Raw genomic sequence first — 17407 nt, forward strand, 5'->3', positions numbered from 1 at the left:
GGCCCTCAAGTCACACAAGCTCTGGGGTCTTGGGCTAGTTAGCTCCTCAGATCATCAATGTCCTCATTTGTAAAGTGGGAATAATTGTCAGCTAATAGAGTTGCTGTGTGGGTTAAATGAGATGTTGTACTAAAGTGCCTCGTGTCTAGGAAGACTTCAGTAAATGTTAGCCACTGTTATTATTTTATTGGCCCCTACTTTCACAAAAGGAGATGTTCCTATAATCTTGGCAAGGTCACCATTGACCCAAGTTGAAAGTTCTAGGCAAATTACCATAGAGAATCTTGGCTTTTACAAATGTATTTTTTACTTAATTTCAGAATTCAAAATGCCCTTACAGCCCCCACATTTCTTTCCCCCCAGCTTTATTGAGATTGACATATAACATTGCATAAATTTAAGGTAGACAGTGTGTTGATTTGATACACTTATATATTGCAAAATGATGACCACCGTAGTGTTAGCTAATACCTCCATCAACACATATTTTTCTTATATTGAGGAGAATCCTGAAATAACATGATTTAGTTCTTTTTCTGTGTCCTTCCTCTAAATTATCTCACCAGCTATCTGTTCTATACACAGATAACAGAAAGGGTCTGAACAGTGGGAGAAAGGGCCTGCATCTTTTCTTTTCTATGAGAAAAGTTAGAGGGTTATCTTCCTGTCACCAATTTTGAAAAATTTGAAAAAGTCCAAGATCTTGGGGAAAACTGCTCCATTTTACTTTAGGTTTAGTTTTAAATTATTTTTTGTAATGAGAAAAATCCAGGGTCAGCACAGCGGCATTGAAATGAGATAGTCTCATATATTGCTGGTGGGAATATGAATTGGAAGAATCTTTTTGGAGAGCAATTTAATAACATGTGCCAAAAGCCTCAAGAATGTTTTTACCATTTAGCCTACCAATTCATTTCCAGGAATTCTTCCTAGGGAAAGATAATAAAGCACTGGGAAAGATCAATAAACAAATATATTTAAAGTAGATTTGTTTATAACTGGGAAATCTAAAAAAAAGTCTGAAAATATGGCAATAGTTAAATTATGTTGTGTCACCAGATGGACTATTATGCACCTAATAAAAATGTTTCTGAAAAATATTTAAATGTATGAAAACTTCTGATTATAAAATATTAGACTAAAAAAGATATAAATTGTATTCAGATAATAGTTTCTGTTGTGTAAAATAATCCACAGAGGAATAAAGAATGGTTAGCAGTATAGATTCAAGATTCTCTGTGAATAAAGAATGGATAGTTTTTAATTTTCTTCTCCAAATTATTATGTATCTTCCTTTTTTTTTTTTTTAAACATATAATGTATTATGTTTCAGAGGTAGGTCTGTGATTCATCAGTCTTACACAATTCACAGTGCTCACCATAGCACATACCCTCCCCAATGTCTATCACCCAGCCACCCTATCCCTCCCACCCCTTCCACTCCAGCAAACCTCAGTTTGTTTCCTGAGATTAAGAATTCCTCATATCAGTGAGATCATATGATACTTGCCTCTCTCTGAATGACTTATTTCGCTTAGCATAATACCCTCTAGTTCCATCCACGTTGTTGCAAATGGCAAGATTTCATTTTTTTGATGTCTGCATAATATTCCATTGTATATATATACCACATTTTCTTTATCCATTCATCTGTTGATGGACATCTTGGCTCTTTCCACAGTTTGGCTATTGTGGACATTGCTGCTATAAACATTGGGGTGCATGTACCCCTTTGGATCACTACATTTGTATCTTTGGGATAAATACACAGTAGTGCAATTGCTGGGTCGTACGGTAGCTCTATTTTCAACTTTTTGAGGAACCTCCATACTATTTTCCAGAGTGGTTGCACCAGCTTGCATTCCCACCAACAGTGTAGGAGGGTTCCCCTTTCTCCGCATCCTCGCCAACATCTGTTGTTTCCTGACTTGTTAATTTTAGCCATTCTGACTGGTGTGAGGTGGTATCTCATTGAGGTTTTGATTTGGATTTCCCTGATGCCAAGTGATGTTGAGCACTTTTTCATGTGTCTGTTGGCCTTTTGGATATCTTCTTTGCAGAAATGTCTGTTCATGTCCTGCCCATTTCTTGATTGGATCATTTGTTCTTTGGGTGTTGAGTTTGATAAGTTCTTTATAGATTGGATACTAGCCCTTTATCTGATATGTCATTTGCAAATATCTTCTCCCCTTCTGTCGGTTGTCTTTTGGTTTTGTTGACTGTTTCCTTTGCTGTAGCACTGTCCTTCTGATGTGATAAAGAATACATACATCTGACCCACGTTGTGGCAGGAAACAGGAGTCAGGGCTCTTAAGGCTGGTACCAAATGTCCATCTCCATTCACCAGAGAGGATGTTTCCTTGGATTCCAACATCTCTGCTATAGCTTCCAGGCAGGTCTCTATGACTTTCCCAGACTTCTTCATTCCAGCTTCAGTTGACCCTCTACTTTCTTGCCACTCTGGACTCCTTCAAGACCTAGTTCAACTGCGCCATGTCTAACAAACCCAGGCAGACTTTGGAATTCTGTGGCATATTTCTTTGATATGCTACTGCCCTGCCACCCTCAGGAGCATGGTTGGGAGTTGGGGGAGAAGGGCAATATCACATTACCAAAGCAAATAGGGGTATATTAGCAAATGGCACTTGAACATACACCTGACAACCTCACAGGGTGCATCCTTTCTCCCCAAATGATACATGCTTTCTCCTCTGGAGAGCAAACATGTATGGAATGACTTTGAAGCCAGACACAGGGATACAAAGTGCATGGTGTTTAATTCTGCCATGCCCTAGGAAGTTAGTGCCTGAAAGCTGGAACCAGATCTCTATCCTGGCTCTCCCCTGCCTTTGAATGGTGTCTTCATTTGACTTCTGCCTGTTCTTAGCATTAGTTCATTTTTCAAAAGGGAGGATAAGATGGCAGAGAGAGAGAGTAGAATGGGAGATTGGGGGTGGGGTGGGGGAGTAACATATGGATAACCACCTGTAAAAATAAACAAAAGCAATACAAAGATGCAAAAACCAGATTTAGTACTATAATATAACAAGAGAATGTGGCTGGAGACACTACATGCTAACACAGACAATATGATACACAACCCTCACAGCAGTCAGTGTAGCAGAGGCCACCGGGGTCAGCTGAGGACTTTTCAGGGACTGCTGAATGGACTGGATCTGCCGCTTCAGCTGTGAGCCTTCTTTGATGGTGACAGAGTAGGTGATGACAGGCCTGGAAACCCCACAGGCCCTACAGCCTGCTTGGAGCGGGAGTGCACAAACATGTTGGACATACTGTTATCCTGGCACAGCAGCAGAAGGTGAAAGATGATCTCCAGGAGCTCAGCGTCTGCAGCCATCACGACGAACTCAGAGATGCCTCTGTTGAGGGTCTTGGTGGTTTCATTGGCTCCTTTCCGGAGCTGCTTGTAGTTACATGCCTGCTGAGCAAGGTCCGGTCATTTCTTGTGAGGTCGGTGTCTGTGACGAGGTAGGCCTTTGGATTCACGTCAGCCTCAGTCATCGCATCAGCTTTGGTGGTCTCCTGCCCCATGCTGCAGGGACACAGAAATGACCCACCCACAGGGAAGCAGGAAGTGGCTAGTGTTAGTCTTTTAACCAAAAATAGCAGTCACCTGCCCTTCTCTTTATGCTTCCTTCCCAATCCTGAAAAAAAGCAACCATTTAAAATTTCTAGGTTCTTTTTATGGTATTTAGTCCATATATCCACAGATGTTCCTTGTTTCATCACATTTACACATTGAGTTTATATTACAGTAGATGAAGATTTTAGCATTCTCATCTATTCCATTACCCTCTCCTTTTCTTCTCTATATGTATCACAATTTTTAGTTAAATACCTATGCAGTGTTGTTATAATTGTGAAAATACTCTTCCTTGCTTTGCAAGGCAGTGTATCATAATGTATCATATATTGTAGTGTTACAATGTATTACAGTATATAGTGCAAATGTTTCCTTTCTTGTATGACTTCTGGCTTTTCTTGGAAATAACTATTGTCTTCTTTTTTCATTCGCTTAATTTTCTTTGACTCATGGCTATGTTTTCCAACATCCTCCAACTCTCAGTAAACCACCTCTCAATACAACATGTCACATGGTAAAAATTCTCAGTTCATCTCTTTGCTCTGAGACATCCCACATGAAACCCTCTGTTTTCCAGCTTACCCTGGATTGAGTTCTAGTCTCTAGTCCTGTCGTATAGCCTGACAATTTCCATGCTATTATCCTGGAGATTCATGATCCTATAGTAGATACCATGTGAAAATGTTCATGAAAGATAAAAATTTGATACCTTGCATGTGTGTAAATTGACTTATTCTATCTTCACTTTTGATTGATACATAGAATTCTATGTTGAAAAGGTTCATGGCTTCTTTTGCTTGATTCTTTGTAGGTAAACTGCTTTTTTTGAAAATTCTTTGGGTCTTCTCTATACTCTTAAATTTTGTGATAATGTGCCTTAACAGGGTCTTATTTTATTCACTGGATAAATACTGAGCAGGTTCATTCAATCTAAAAACTCATGTCCTTTACTTCTTAGATACTTTCTGGTATTTTTAAAAATAATTTCCTCTTCAAAATCTTATCTATTTTCTCCTCTTGAAATTCTTCCTAGTTGTATGTTGGACCTCCAGGAGTGATTTTCTAATTTTCTTTTCTTTTCACATCCATTTTCCCCTCTTCTTTTTTGTTCTACTTTTGACCATTTTATTAATTGTTTAAATTTTGGCTAATCATATATGTGTTATTTCTAAGAGTTCTTTTCTATTTTCTAAAATATGTTACCTTTATCTCATGGATATAGTATTTTTTTTGAAGGACATTAATTATGGCCCTTCATTAATGACATTTCTTCTGTTCCTAGCATTGTCTCTGTTTCCTTCAAATTCCGCTTTGTTTCTTTGTTTTTGGTCCATGTTTTCATGGTAAATGTTATCCATTTATATTTAAGAGTGAGGTTCTAAAAGTTTATTGAAAATTCTGTGTATGTGGACAAGGCCTTGCTTTCGGTGTAATTTACCTTCTACAGAGAAGAGTCTTTCAGTTTTTTGCCTCCATGTATGAGTCTGGCTAATAGCATTCTGGAATTTGGGTGGGGGAAAATGTCAGTGAGGATTCCTCTCTTCAGTGGTTTACAAGTAATCCTCTCTTCCCATTTTCAGTTTGGCATCTCACTTTCTACCTCCTCTGTTCTAACTGATTCAAGTCTAGAGTTCTCTGGCTCAATTTTTCCAGAGAATATACTTCCAGTACCCTGAGGGTAGGGGACTGATCACTTGACTCTGCTGTGAAGTGATATGAACTTGAAAAGTCAAATTACTTCTTATATGGACTAAACAATCCCTCTGTTTTCAGTGCCCTTCCACCCTGTTTTCTGAAGTATATGTTGCTTAATTCAGTCTTTCTGGGGTTGTGTGGTTGAATTGGCTTCCTTCTCACTAGTTACTCTCTGCAAATAATTACATTTACCTTTCTGTTCCTCTCAGTAATTTATTTTACTTACCCATCTGCTTTCCCACTCTCTATATATTCTACCTCAGTCAATGAACATGAAATTTGTTTGCTTATTTATTTTTTTTCCTTGGTATTTGGAAGTGATTTTCAAGCAGGGAGAGGGGGAAAACGCCTTAACGTCACTTTCAAAGGCAAGAAAAGGTGTCAAAATGGGCATCATGGTGTCTTAGGCAGCCACAGTTAGTCTCTTTTTCTCATGTCTCCTGCATTTTAATGGGGGCAGTAAAGGACCAGCTAGTTCAGGGCAGAAAGGAAAGAAGGCAAGCTCTATGTTCCTAAATACAGTGACAATATGTATCCCACATTGGACAAAATCCGTCTTTTTTCCTCTCATTTTCTAAATCCTCAAATTCAGAGGAACTTTTATCCCAGGTTTACATGCACTCTGCAAGATGTAACTGATTCTGTTTCAGATGATTCTTGTAAATAAAGAGAATAGGACAAGCAAAGTGATTTTTGTACATGAACTACCTTTCTAGATGCCCAAGGGAGCTTGCTTTAAGAGTAGTAAATCCTTGTACAATGTATAGGTGGAATTTTTAGAAAGGTTTTCCTTAAAATATGCCACATTCATGCAGGCACAGAAGAAACACCCAGTAGACATTCTCTTCTATAACAAAATTCCAAGCTGGGATTTCTTGTTAGTTCTAAAGCAAAAAGTGTTCATTAATAGAATGTGCATTTGTGCGACCTGAGAGCAGCACTCCCTCAGGCAGATACTTCCCAGTGCCTGCCCTGTGTGGATGCTGCAGTGCAGGGTGTCCCACATGACTTTCTCATATGAATATTGAATAGCAGTCTCATATCTGTGTTGGGGGTAGAGACTCTTTATTCTCAATAGTCTTGAAACTGTTTATAATATGAGAGCAGCAGAACATATTATAGTTACTAAGCACTTTCACATTTATCTGGAACTCAAAATATACTAATACAGTTACTAATACAGTTACTAATACAGTTATTTATCTGGAACTCAAAACAGACCTACTGTCTTTTTTTTTTTTTTTTTTTAAGATTTTATTTATGTATTTGACAGAGAGAGACACAGCGAGAGAGGGAACACAAGCAGGGGGAGTGGGAGAGGGAGAAGCAGGCCTTCCGCAGAGCAGGAAGCCCGATGCGGGGCTCGATCCCAGGACCCCGGGATCATGACCTGAGCTGAAGGCAGACGCTTAATGACTGAGCCACCCAGGTGCCCCCAGACCTACTGTCTTAATTTACTTCTTATGTCTGTACATTTGATTCTTAGCTCATGTCTCGTATTTGCTTCTTTCTCTCTTGAAAGGCCATCTAGGTATTTTGAAAACTCTGAGTTAAGAGAAAGGGTTAGGGATCTTAAATATCTCTAAATAAAATATTTTCATTAATGTCTATAAACAAAATCCCACATTTCAGCAGCAAAAAGTAAAGAGGAAGGAGGCAGAAAAAAATAGGGAAAGGGAAGAGAGAAATCCCTTTCTTGGGGACGGAGTTGTTTTGTGCAGGGGGGCGGAGAATGAAGAAGGAATGGATGTTTGGCTGATTCACACCCTGGGGCAAGCACTCCTTTCTTCACTTTACTGCGTTACATTCAATCATTAAATCCACACAGGAGTCCCGCAAAGTAGGTATTGATATCCCCAAATTGGAGATAGGAAAACTGAGGCTAGCTATTTTAAGTAAACTGCCTATAGTAATTCAAGTAGTAAATAAACCTTTTGTGTAAATAGTAAAAACAAACAAGCAATAATAGCAACAACCGCAATAAAACTAGTCAAGTTTCTCTAAGACTAATTATCAAGGTTTGGGGGAGCAACATGGGTAAATTAAGCCATATCACTCAATGAATACTTTAACTGCTTAGTGCCAGTACTGTATTTATATACTCCCAAGAATATAGGGAAATGGACATGTAGGTGTCATTGAGGTCGACAATGAATGTTTTCTTGACTAAATGTCCACTAAATCACAACTTTTTAGAAAAAATTCAAACCCATGTAGAGTTTTTTTAAAATATGTTTACGGTCTTATAGCATTAAGATCTTGCTGTCATGGAACAACTTGAAACCTGACCAGACCTAATTATCTATGAATTCCCATTGCAGAAAGTTGAGAAAAAATTACTGGGCCATAGTCAGGATATTTGAATTTAACCCTGACTCTTATCTTTGATAACTACATGATTATTATAAAATCGTTTGACCTCCTTGAGTCTTGGCTTTCTTATTGGTATGATGGAGACATTGAAATATGAGATCTGTTCCAACTCCTAAACTATTAGAGGACATCCTTCCTGCTGGAGAACTTTCCATCAGAGTCTGTGGATGGTAAATTCTACTTGACATTTACTGAGCCCTTTCAATCAGGTAGGGGCTTGTTATTTTTTTCAATTTTTGGAAATTTTATCTATACATTCATGTATTTACTCCCCTACATTCTCTTTATTTTCTTTTCCTGAATTCCTTTTAGTCAGATGATGAAACTTTTGGATCTTTTGGCCTTGTCTCTTCATTTTGTTTTCATACTCTTACATCTTTATTCATTTCTCTTGTATTCTGGTAAGATCCCTCCACTTAGCTTCCAGCTTATTAATCATTCTCTGCCAAGTACCTTTTTCTCTGTAGACCATCTTTTGAATTGCTTCCACAGTCTCATTTTTAATGTCTATGACCTCTAATTGATTATTTCACAAGCACACACAAATGTATGTATACATATAGACATACACAAGCACTATATTTTTTCACAATTTTTCTGAAAAATTAATTGAAGTTAATCTACTGTTTTGCTCTACTAAATTCTATTAATTATGCTTTCTTAGGTAACATTTCCTCTATTTGTTGAGGTTACTTCCTCTCATGGTGTTGGATTTCACCAAATGTTTGGTAATTCTTGCTCAAGAACACATTTTTGTATTGAAATAATGGGTTAGTAAAGTATCTTCTAATAACCATGCTGGAAAAAGTAAGATCACATTAGAAACTGTGGGCGATAGTCTCTCATTGGTTCGTCTCCCTCTCTGATTTCTCCCCCTTCAGATTTCCCTCCCTTCCCCTATGGTCCTCTGCGCTATTCCTTATGTTCCACATATGAATGAAACCATATGATAATTGTTTTTCTCTGCTTGACTTACTTTATTTAGCATAATCCCCTCCAGTTCCATCCATGTTGATGCAAATGGTGGTTATTCATCCTTTCTGATGGCTGAATAATATTCCATTGTATATATGTACCACATCTTAGACTATGGACCCTGGGAAACAAATGAAGGGTTTCAGAGAGGAGGGGGTAGGGGTAGGGGGTAGCAGGATAATGGGTATTAAGGAGGGCACGTGTTGTGATGAGTACTGGGTGTTGTGCATAACCGATGAATTGTTGAACACTACATCAAAAACTGATGATGTACTATACAGTGGCTAACTGAACATAAAAAAAAAAAAGAAAGAAACTGTGGGAGATTTCCTGAAAGATGCAGGACCCACAAGATTATTTTGAAAAGTAAACCACAAGTCCCAATATATGTACAGAAGAAAATAGCTGCAAAGATGGGAGTGGCAGGGAGTGGCAGGGACTAGGAGGGCTCCTCCTGCAGTGGGAACAAGAGGGATTGCCGGAAAAATGGGAAGGTGACTTTCCCCCTAGGGGTTCTCATGCTTCCTTGAATCTTAGGATGACATTTTAATGATGACATCAGCCCTCTGTGATAACTTGCCCTTGGACCTTAGTTCTTGATAATATTTATTGGTTGGTTCTTCTCTTCAGAGTTTCTGTTTCACATCTCTCTTGCTCTTCTTGTTGCTGAGCCCACACCCCTCAGCTCACACCCTCAATGATGTGCATTTCAATATGTGATAATTTTTAGGGCAGCTGCTGTATAATCAGAGTAAAGATGCAGAAGTGTGTGACAGGGAGGAGAGAGAATGGAGCTGAAGCCATAGACCCGGTTCTTAGTCTCAGGACTGAATTGAATTTTTGTTAGGTTTCGAGTTTCTGATTTTTTTTTTTTTTTTTGCATTGAATGTAATTAATGTTCTCAGAAGATGAGCGTTTACATAAATTTTATGTTCAGAAATTTTGAAAAAAATGTAATTTTATGTTGTCTAAATTCCCTACTTTATTCTAGCCATGTGGGACTTAAAATATATGTTTTGCTCAAATGAAACATTAATGTCTTTAATTCAACATATATAATGAGATAAATATAAGTGTGAAATTAGGAAAAAAATGAGCTGTGCATTAAAATTAATTACAGCTTCTTTAGAACCATGTCAGTTAAACTGTCAAATTATCATTGAAGATTAATCACATGAGCTAAAAATTGCTAGAGAAAATTTAGGCATTACAAGTTATGAAGATAATCAAATAATATTCTTTAATGGAAAAAGTCACTCTAACTCCAGATTTTGAATTAACAAACCGAACAGATTCAGGTCAAGTCCTCTGAAGGGAACGATGAAAGGAATGAGCTTGGGGAGAATCTGGTGGAGGGGAGAATGTAGAAAGCCAAAGCCTCTTACAAGAGAATCTTTCCCTGACTCAATGGAATTTATTTCTGTTCCTCTTTCCAGCCTCACGCTCATAAAGGAAACAAGCTTCCCTGGACTATTATACCAGGAAACTGGTTGTGTTCTGAAGAGCATTGGACACAGATTTAGGAATTGGGATTCTAGTCCTTACTCTTTTACATGGTTGCAGGGGGAGCCTGAAGGCATCCTTATGTCTTGGGACTTACATCACCTTACGTATAGAATGAGAAGACAGGGTCCTGTGACTTTTCTTCTGGGCTTGAGGTTCTATAATTGAATAGCCCAGGATTACCAAAAAGAAACATACCTAGACATTTTAGAGAACTTAGATATCTAATTTTCCCTTTTAGTTTAAGTAGAATTACAAATGAAAGAAGTCAGTCAGTATCCTGTATTTCAGAGAAACAAAAATTATTTCAATTCTCCTTCCACAGCTCTGACAATGTGCTGTCGGATTTCAAATCCCAGATCATTTTTGGCAACCCCCAGGAGAGAGGATTAAAAACTTTCCTCTAATCCAACACTGAGGGAGAAGGTAGAATTTAAGCCTTTGACTTTATAAAAACCCCATCCAAAGTTGATTATATATAGTGTGGTATGTTATATAAAGGGTGAAGGTGATGGTTTGGGTGCTAATGATGATTATTCTTTCTTTCCAGTGTTTTCAGGCCTTCCTCGTGTCTCCACACTGACCATTCTTCTCTGTCTTTTCTTAGACATATCTTTACACCTCACCTCACCTTCATTTAAATCTGCCTCCCTTTCTGACAGATCCAAAATTTCCAACAAACATGTTTTGTCAGGATCAAAGGCAAAGACATTTCCATACTAGCTAGCCCCCACTCAGTGAACTTCAGAGTGTATCCAAGTTGTTTAGTTGGAGTGAAGTTCTATAATGAGCATACTGCTGGAGATCTCACTCTTCTGCAAAAGCTCGAGGAGACGGTGAGCTGACCGCTGCATAACTCTTATTGAAATGGCATGTTTTAAAGGGTGCTTTGAAGCTAATAGAAGGAACGAAGAAATAGTACACACATGCTGTCTCTCCACATTTCACCACAAAACATTAGATATTATTATTTTGTTGGGTTAGCAAGGAGAGAGAGATGGGGAGTGGGGGAGAGAGGGAGAGAAATCTAATGGAAGGGATTTAAATACTCTCTATGAGTTAAGAGATGAGGGGGATTAGAGGGTCCTGATACTCTCTGCCATGAAGACTGTAGCTCTAACTTAGCTTCCAAGCTTTCTATTCTCCTTTTCTCTTTGCATGGGAAATGTAATAAGCACACAGAGGCCCTCTCCTTTTTTTTTTTTTTTTTTTCCAGTAGGTTTGACTGCAAATGGCTAACAAACATATGAAAAGAGACTCAACTTCTATTTACCATTTCACTAACCAGGTTGGCACAGATTTTTAAAAATGTTTCCCAGTGTGCATAAGGTACAAGAAAGTAGGCATTTTTCATAAAGTGCTAGTGGAATTCCAAATTGTTATGACCTTTCTGAAGGTCTGCTGTTTATGTCAAAAGCCTTAAAAATACTGATACCCTTTGACTCAGCAATTGTACTTAAGTAAAAGTGTAAGTGTGCGTAAAGATTTAACTTTAAGGATGCTTATCACAGTATTGTTTATAAAATTTAAGCTCTTTTCTATTTTTTTAAAGATTTTATTTATTTATTTGACAGAGAGAGACACAGCGAGAGAGGGAACACAAGCAGGGGGAGTGGGAGAGGGAGAAGCAGGCTTCCCATGGAGCAGGGAGCCCAATGCAGGGCTCGATCCCAGGACCCCGGGATCATGACCTGAGCTGAAGGCAGACGCCCAACGACTGAGCCACCCAGGCGCCCCTAAAATTTAAGCTCTTGAAAACAAATTGAATGTTCAGCAGAAGGGGAATAATTAAATAAATATATCTCATTCACATGAGGAAATGCTTTTTTTGCCATTAAAATTATGTGATGATGAAGAAAGGTTCTTGTTGGCATAGAAAATACTCATGATACATGCTTAAGTTTTAATCACAGCATGTAATGCCATTTTGTAAAAAATTAAAAAGGTATGTATTAAAAACGTTGGAAGAATAGTACATCAAAATATTAATAGAGGTTATATCTGACGATAAGCCTATAAAAGGTATTTACTGGTTTTCATATCCTTATTTTTTAAATTTCTAAAATAAAATGAATTAATTCAGCAATAAAAATAAACTGCTTTATAAAGGAAAGGTTGAGCTGGGCAGGAATATAGCATAAATCAGAGAGGACAGAGGTAAGGGAATACAGTTAAGACAGCGTTACAAAATCATAACATGCTGGGAATAGGAAGGAGGGGCTGATGGGAGAGACGGTTTTTAAAGGTAGAGTCGATACCTGATGGCAACAGGAAGTTGCAATGAGTAATGGTGACTATATGATATGGGTGTTTATTTATATGCATGTACTATTGTGAGACACAGTACTTTGGTGTATAGATTTAAGTTTGTAGAGAACATCTAAGGAGATGTCCTACAGATAGTGGAAGAAATGAGAGTAGTGTCAGGTGCACTGCCAAGGCAGGAGGAGGATTTAGTTTATCAGCAGAGCTGAAACAGTAAGAGTTAATTACCAAAAGAAAAGACTGTAGGCACTAAAGACAGGTGTACAGGGAAATTAGTGAGTATGAGTATGAAGAGGAAGAAAGACAGCAAAGGAAATAAAGACCTTCTAAAGAAATGGAGAACAAACTAAATAATGCAACATAGTGGAAAGCTAGAGGACGGGAGTGTGAGAAAAATGAGGTGGAAAACAATATGCTATTTCAGAAAGATCAAGAAAATGATGACTGAGGAAAGGCCACTGAATTTGAGAAAGGACTCTGATTAGAGTCATTAGAAGAAAAATATTCCATTTCTGGAGATTAGTGGGAATAGAAATCAAATTGTAGAGAATCATTCATTCCAAAACCTGTACCAGTGAAAGAAGAGAGAGAAGGAGGGAGGTCTTTAGAAGTGAGCAGAGCCAGATAAAGCACAGTTCTCCAACATGGAGGAGGCATGCATGTCTTTAAAGGAAAAGAGTCTGCAAAGAGGGGCTGGAAATAATGAGTGAAGGTAATTTGGGAAGAAGTTTCCTGAGAGGGAGGGAATATTTGGGCTGTGGAGCACAGATTTCACAGTTCAAATGATAGTAAAGAGACCTTCTCTTTCTCTTAGAGATCAAGGAAAGATAAGAGAATGAATGTAGACAACCACAAATGTTGAGGGATGAAAACAATGGGTGAATTGGTGCAACTTTGGATATCCTCAAAGTTGGATTTGGGGTCATTTATGCTCCTGTAGTAGAGTCCTGAAATGTGGGCTCAAAAGTAAAAAGGGCTTTGAATGTTAATTTTACGAAGTAGGGGAAAACAGATTAATAAAATTTTTACCAAGCATCACGTATTAGGAGAAAATGGCTAGTGTTATTTGACTTCATTTTACTCTTATGCAAATCTAAGTGGACTTTGTTTGTATCCAGCAGCATCACGTAGAGTGGGAGAGAGAGCCCTGGTTTCACATGGGAAGTGAATCTATGAATCTGAGGTGGCTGGTGGCCATGTTAAAATAACTGACCCAAGAGTGACGGCTACGTGTTGCTAGAAATTGCTTCATAAGGTTGGTGAAGTCAGATGAATTGATGTTGAGTCAACTGAGTGGAGGTCTGAGAACACCATAGAAGGGATGAGATGTAAAGAGGTTTGGTGGAATGGGGAAATAGGAAAGGTGAGAAGGCTGTGGTCAAAGATGGCGCTAATTTAGTAACTGAGGGATGGAGCAGTGGAAAGAAATGTGCCCATGTTTGTGGGGTGCACATGTGCAAAGAGATGCAGAAGGGCTGATTTGAGCAGAAGGTGGATGTGAAAGTGGGATGTTAGGGATTTGAAGGATCTTGGAGTTGAATGTGGAAATGGACATGAGTGCTGGTATCAGGGATCTAGACGCCTCAGAGAATGTTAGCCCTCATGAGGGCAAAACCCTCTCTCTAGAGGTCCACAGGACTAGGAGTAGTGTAGCTGAATGATAATGAACAAGGGCTTTCCCACCTCCATAATTTCCGAGTCATATGACCTGGTGAATGTTACAAAGCCCTTCTAAAAGCCAGTTCCCTCATCTGCCAGATACTACTACTGATATCCTGTTAATGTTGTGAGGATTGAGTGAAATAATTTAAGTATCTGGAAGAAATGCCACCCATTATGATGGTGATGATGATGGTGGTGGTGAAAGTCTTTTGATGAGTTCAAGATTTTGACACCATTGAAGACTCTTGGTAGAGGGTCCAAGTCATTTAGGAGTTCCTAGCGTATGGGGCTGATTATCTCATTTCTCAGCCATTTATGAAAAACATTGCCTTAGCACAGGTATAGGAGGTTATTGTTATAAATGAAGTAGAGAAAGAGTTGTCCATTGTTCTGAGATAATCTTGGTTTGAACACAATTAGACTTAACCTGGCTTAAGATTTCTAGTTCCTGCCCTCATTATGTCTTCAAAATGTGGCTTGTATGACTTCCTCTATGAGTTTATCTCCAAACTATTATCTTTGTTCTGGCCTTAATATATGAAAAATTTTGAATGTACCCATCTTTTCTTTTTAGTTTTTTAAGAAATACATACTGCAATAATTAATGATACTAATAGCGATCCTGAGTGTTCTAGAAGTTGTTACATTCACACTACTCTCTACTTTAGAAAAGCAAGGAGGTATATAAGATATTATAGGCATTTTTATTTCATTAAAATAGTTGAAATAAATGATTTGATACTAAAATTATTAGGATTCAATAATTTTGAAATTTCTTAATAATTATAGAGAAAAAAGTCATACTCATATACAAGGCTCTTATTTCTAGTGCTCTTTATAAATTTGTTAGTTTCCATAAGATCATCCATATTTTGTGAAAATTACCTGGAGCAGCAACCCAAGTAAGAAATACAAATTCTATGCCATTCACATGTAAATATATATTTAAGCACCTTATTTTCAATGATCATTTATTCCTGGCAGTAATAGATAATGAAGATCACACCTCAAAAAACATGAGTATTTTTGGGAGTTAAGTGTAAAGGTGATAAATAGAATTACTTTAAGTTTTTCTCACTCACAGACATGATTCTGGTTCCTATGTCCATATAATTTATCATTAGACATGGAGTATGTATGCATATGTTGAGGGAGCTTCATCATAGATGAAGTTTGGCACTAGGTGTGAGGCTATAAGAAAAAAGAAAGTACTTGAATCATCTGAGTGTTGGCAACGCTGGATAGGAAATAAAGATAAGAAAGATGAAAAAGCCACTTAGCATTAAAATCAGGCTGGTCTATTAGATGTGGGGAAACAACAGACTGGACTCTCTCGCCTTCTCTTTCTCACTCCCCCAACATATTAGATAAATTATTTGTGTAACTAAATAGCTAAGATCCACTAATTTCCACGGTAATGAATAAAAATGTAAACATTAATTGTGTATGCCTATATGTTCACTCTGATCCACAGAGCTCCTTAACAGTTTCCTTAGTTAATGTCTTCTTTTGATTGGAGACATCATCACAGAAAAACATCTGAGGAATCTTGCGTCCCAGTGTGAGATGGGACACTTTAAAACATATAAAACATAAATATACTTTGTGAATTTAGTACCTGGCTCTATATTTTCAAGAGCACTATTGATAAATGCGGACTTACATGTGTCCAGGACTCTAAAAGTCCATGATTCAAACACAAAGGAAAGTTACTAGAACAAAGCATATTTGAAAAAATGACAACTTATTTATTCTATAAATTTAAAATACTTTTAGATTCAAATAAAAGGAAAGTTTAGGAGGTACTATTAAAACAAGAGAATCATAGATATATGGAAATACAACCACTTAAAAATCTTTTTCATTTAAAGACAATGAAAGTTTGCTATCTCCCTCCAAACATGCACGAAGAACTGAAACTGAAGGAAAAGTTATTAAAGAAATGGAAACATAACTTATTCCCTGATGTTTCTATTCTGTCAGCCCATTTGGGGTGTGTGTTGATTCTCTCTGGAACCTATACAAATGGAAATGTATGTATGTACCAATGTGCTTTTGGGTGATTTGAAGTCCTTCACTTTTTGAATTCCCATTACCGCACCACCCAAACATCCGTACTTACCTTTATCCTGTCTGCTGCCTGTATTTGGCTAACCCCTAACCGCTAACCATTTTCAACTGAAGTGCATCTGCTTGGTACTAAGCAGCTAGCTGAGAAGATTCTTCCCTCCCAATCAACACAACCATAGCATGAAATGAAGACACGGAATGAAGTAGAAGGAGGGTGGAAGAGAAGGGGAGGGGGCACTATTTCTATTAAAAAAAATCCTCTGACTTCTTATGTGTTCTGGAAGGACTATTAATATTTCTTCCTAACTCCTCCTGCACTGCTAGGCTTCCCTTTCTCTCCCACCCTCACACCTCCCCACGCCGGCAAAGTCTTGAATCAGCAGATTCTGAGCTCGGAGCAGTAAAGAGCTATTGAGGGACAGACTCTGATAGCATTACGGCCAAACATGGAACCATTTTCTGTGGCGAATCGCTGAGTTCTACCTGGTTATCTCTTGCCTTGCACATCACTTCCAAATGACATGCTCTCAGTCTGGGCAAAAATGAGAGTTTTTTAAAGAACTGGGATTTCAATAATATGTGACGAAAGGATGAGATTACTTTCTGAGGTAGGGGAAGGCAGGGAGGAAGGAGGGAGGGAGAGGAAGAGGGAGAGAGAGAGAGGTGGGGAGGAGGGAGAAAGAGGTAGAATTGTGTATCCCTTAGAGCACTTGATTACATGATTTCTCTAGTTCTTGCAATCGGTCTTACTCTAACTCTGTAAAGTCAAAAAGAGAAAGTCATTTTAATTCCCTTTGTCTTCTTTCTTTCTCCTGCTTCGCTTACTGGTGGCAACTGAATGTTGTAGATCCTCCAAATATTCTTGAGTTATTTATAGGATTTACTGTAATTTGACTGCTACACACTTATGTAAGGTGAAGACCAATATTATTATGCATTCTCCAAAATATAGAGAGTGAAATAGGCAACGGAATCCTTCAGGGAAATAGATCCATTTGCATAGGGCAATTGGGAAATTTGGAAACCAGAAGTTTTTGAGGTAGAATTAGTAGCTCGCTCTGCTGTCTGCCTACAAGAAGTTACAGTTCCCAGTACTCTCCCACTGTCCTGAGTGACTGTGCCTCATTCCAAGGGTTCCTAGAAGAATAATGGAGACACATTTGAGTGCTTCTTATCTGTAATTAATTGGCGTTGTGATGATGTGAATTTATCTCAGGAAACATGAAGAGATGATGAATAAAAGAAACACATTTTTGTGCA

General features: G+C 38.1%; 1 pseudogene; it reads right to left on the reverse strand.

The window, feature by feature from the left end:
• Window positions 1–3068: 3068 nt before the first annotated feature.
• LOC118528512 (NHP2-like protein 1 pseudogene) lies at window positions 3069–3522 on the reverse strand (annotated as a pseudogene).
• Between the last annotated feature and the right edge of the window lie 13885 nt (window positions 3523–17407).

This window comes from Halichoerus grypus, chromosome 1 (assembly GCF_964656455.1).
Source record: "Halichoerus grypus chromosome 1, mHalGry1.hap1.1, whole genome shotgun sequence".
Lineage (NCBI taxonomy): Eukaryota > Metazoa > Chordata > Mammalia > Carnivora > Phocidae > Halichoerus > Halichoerus grypus.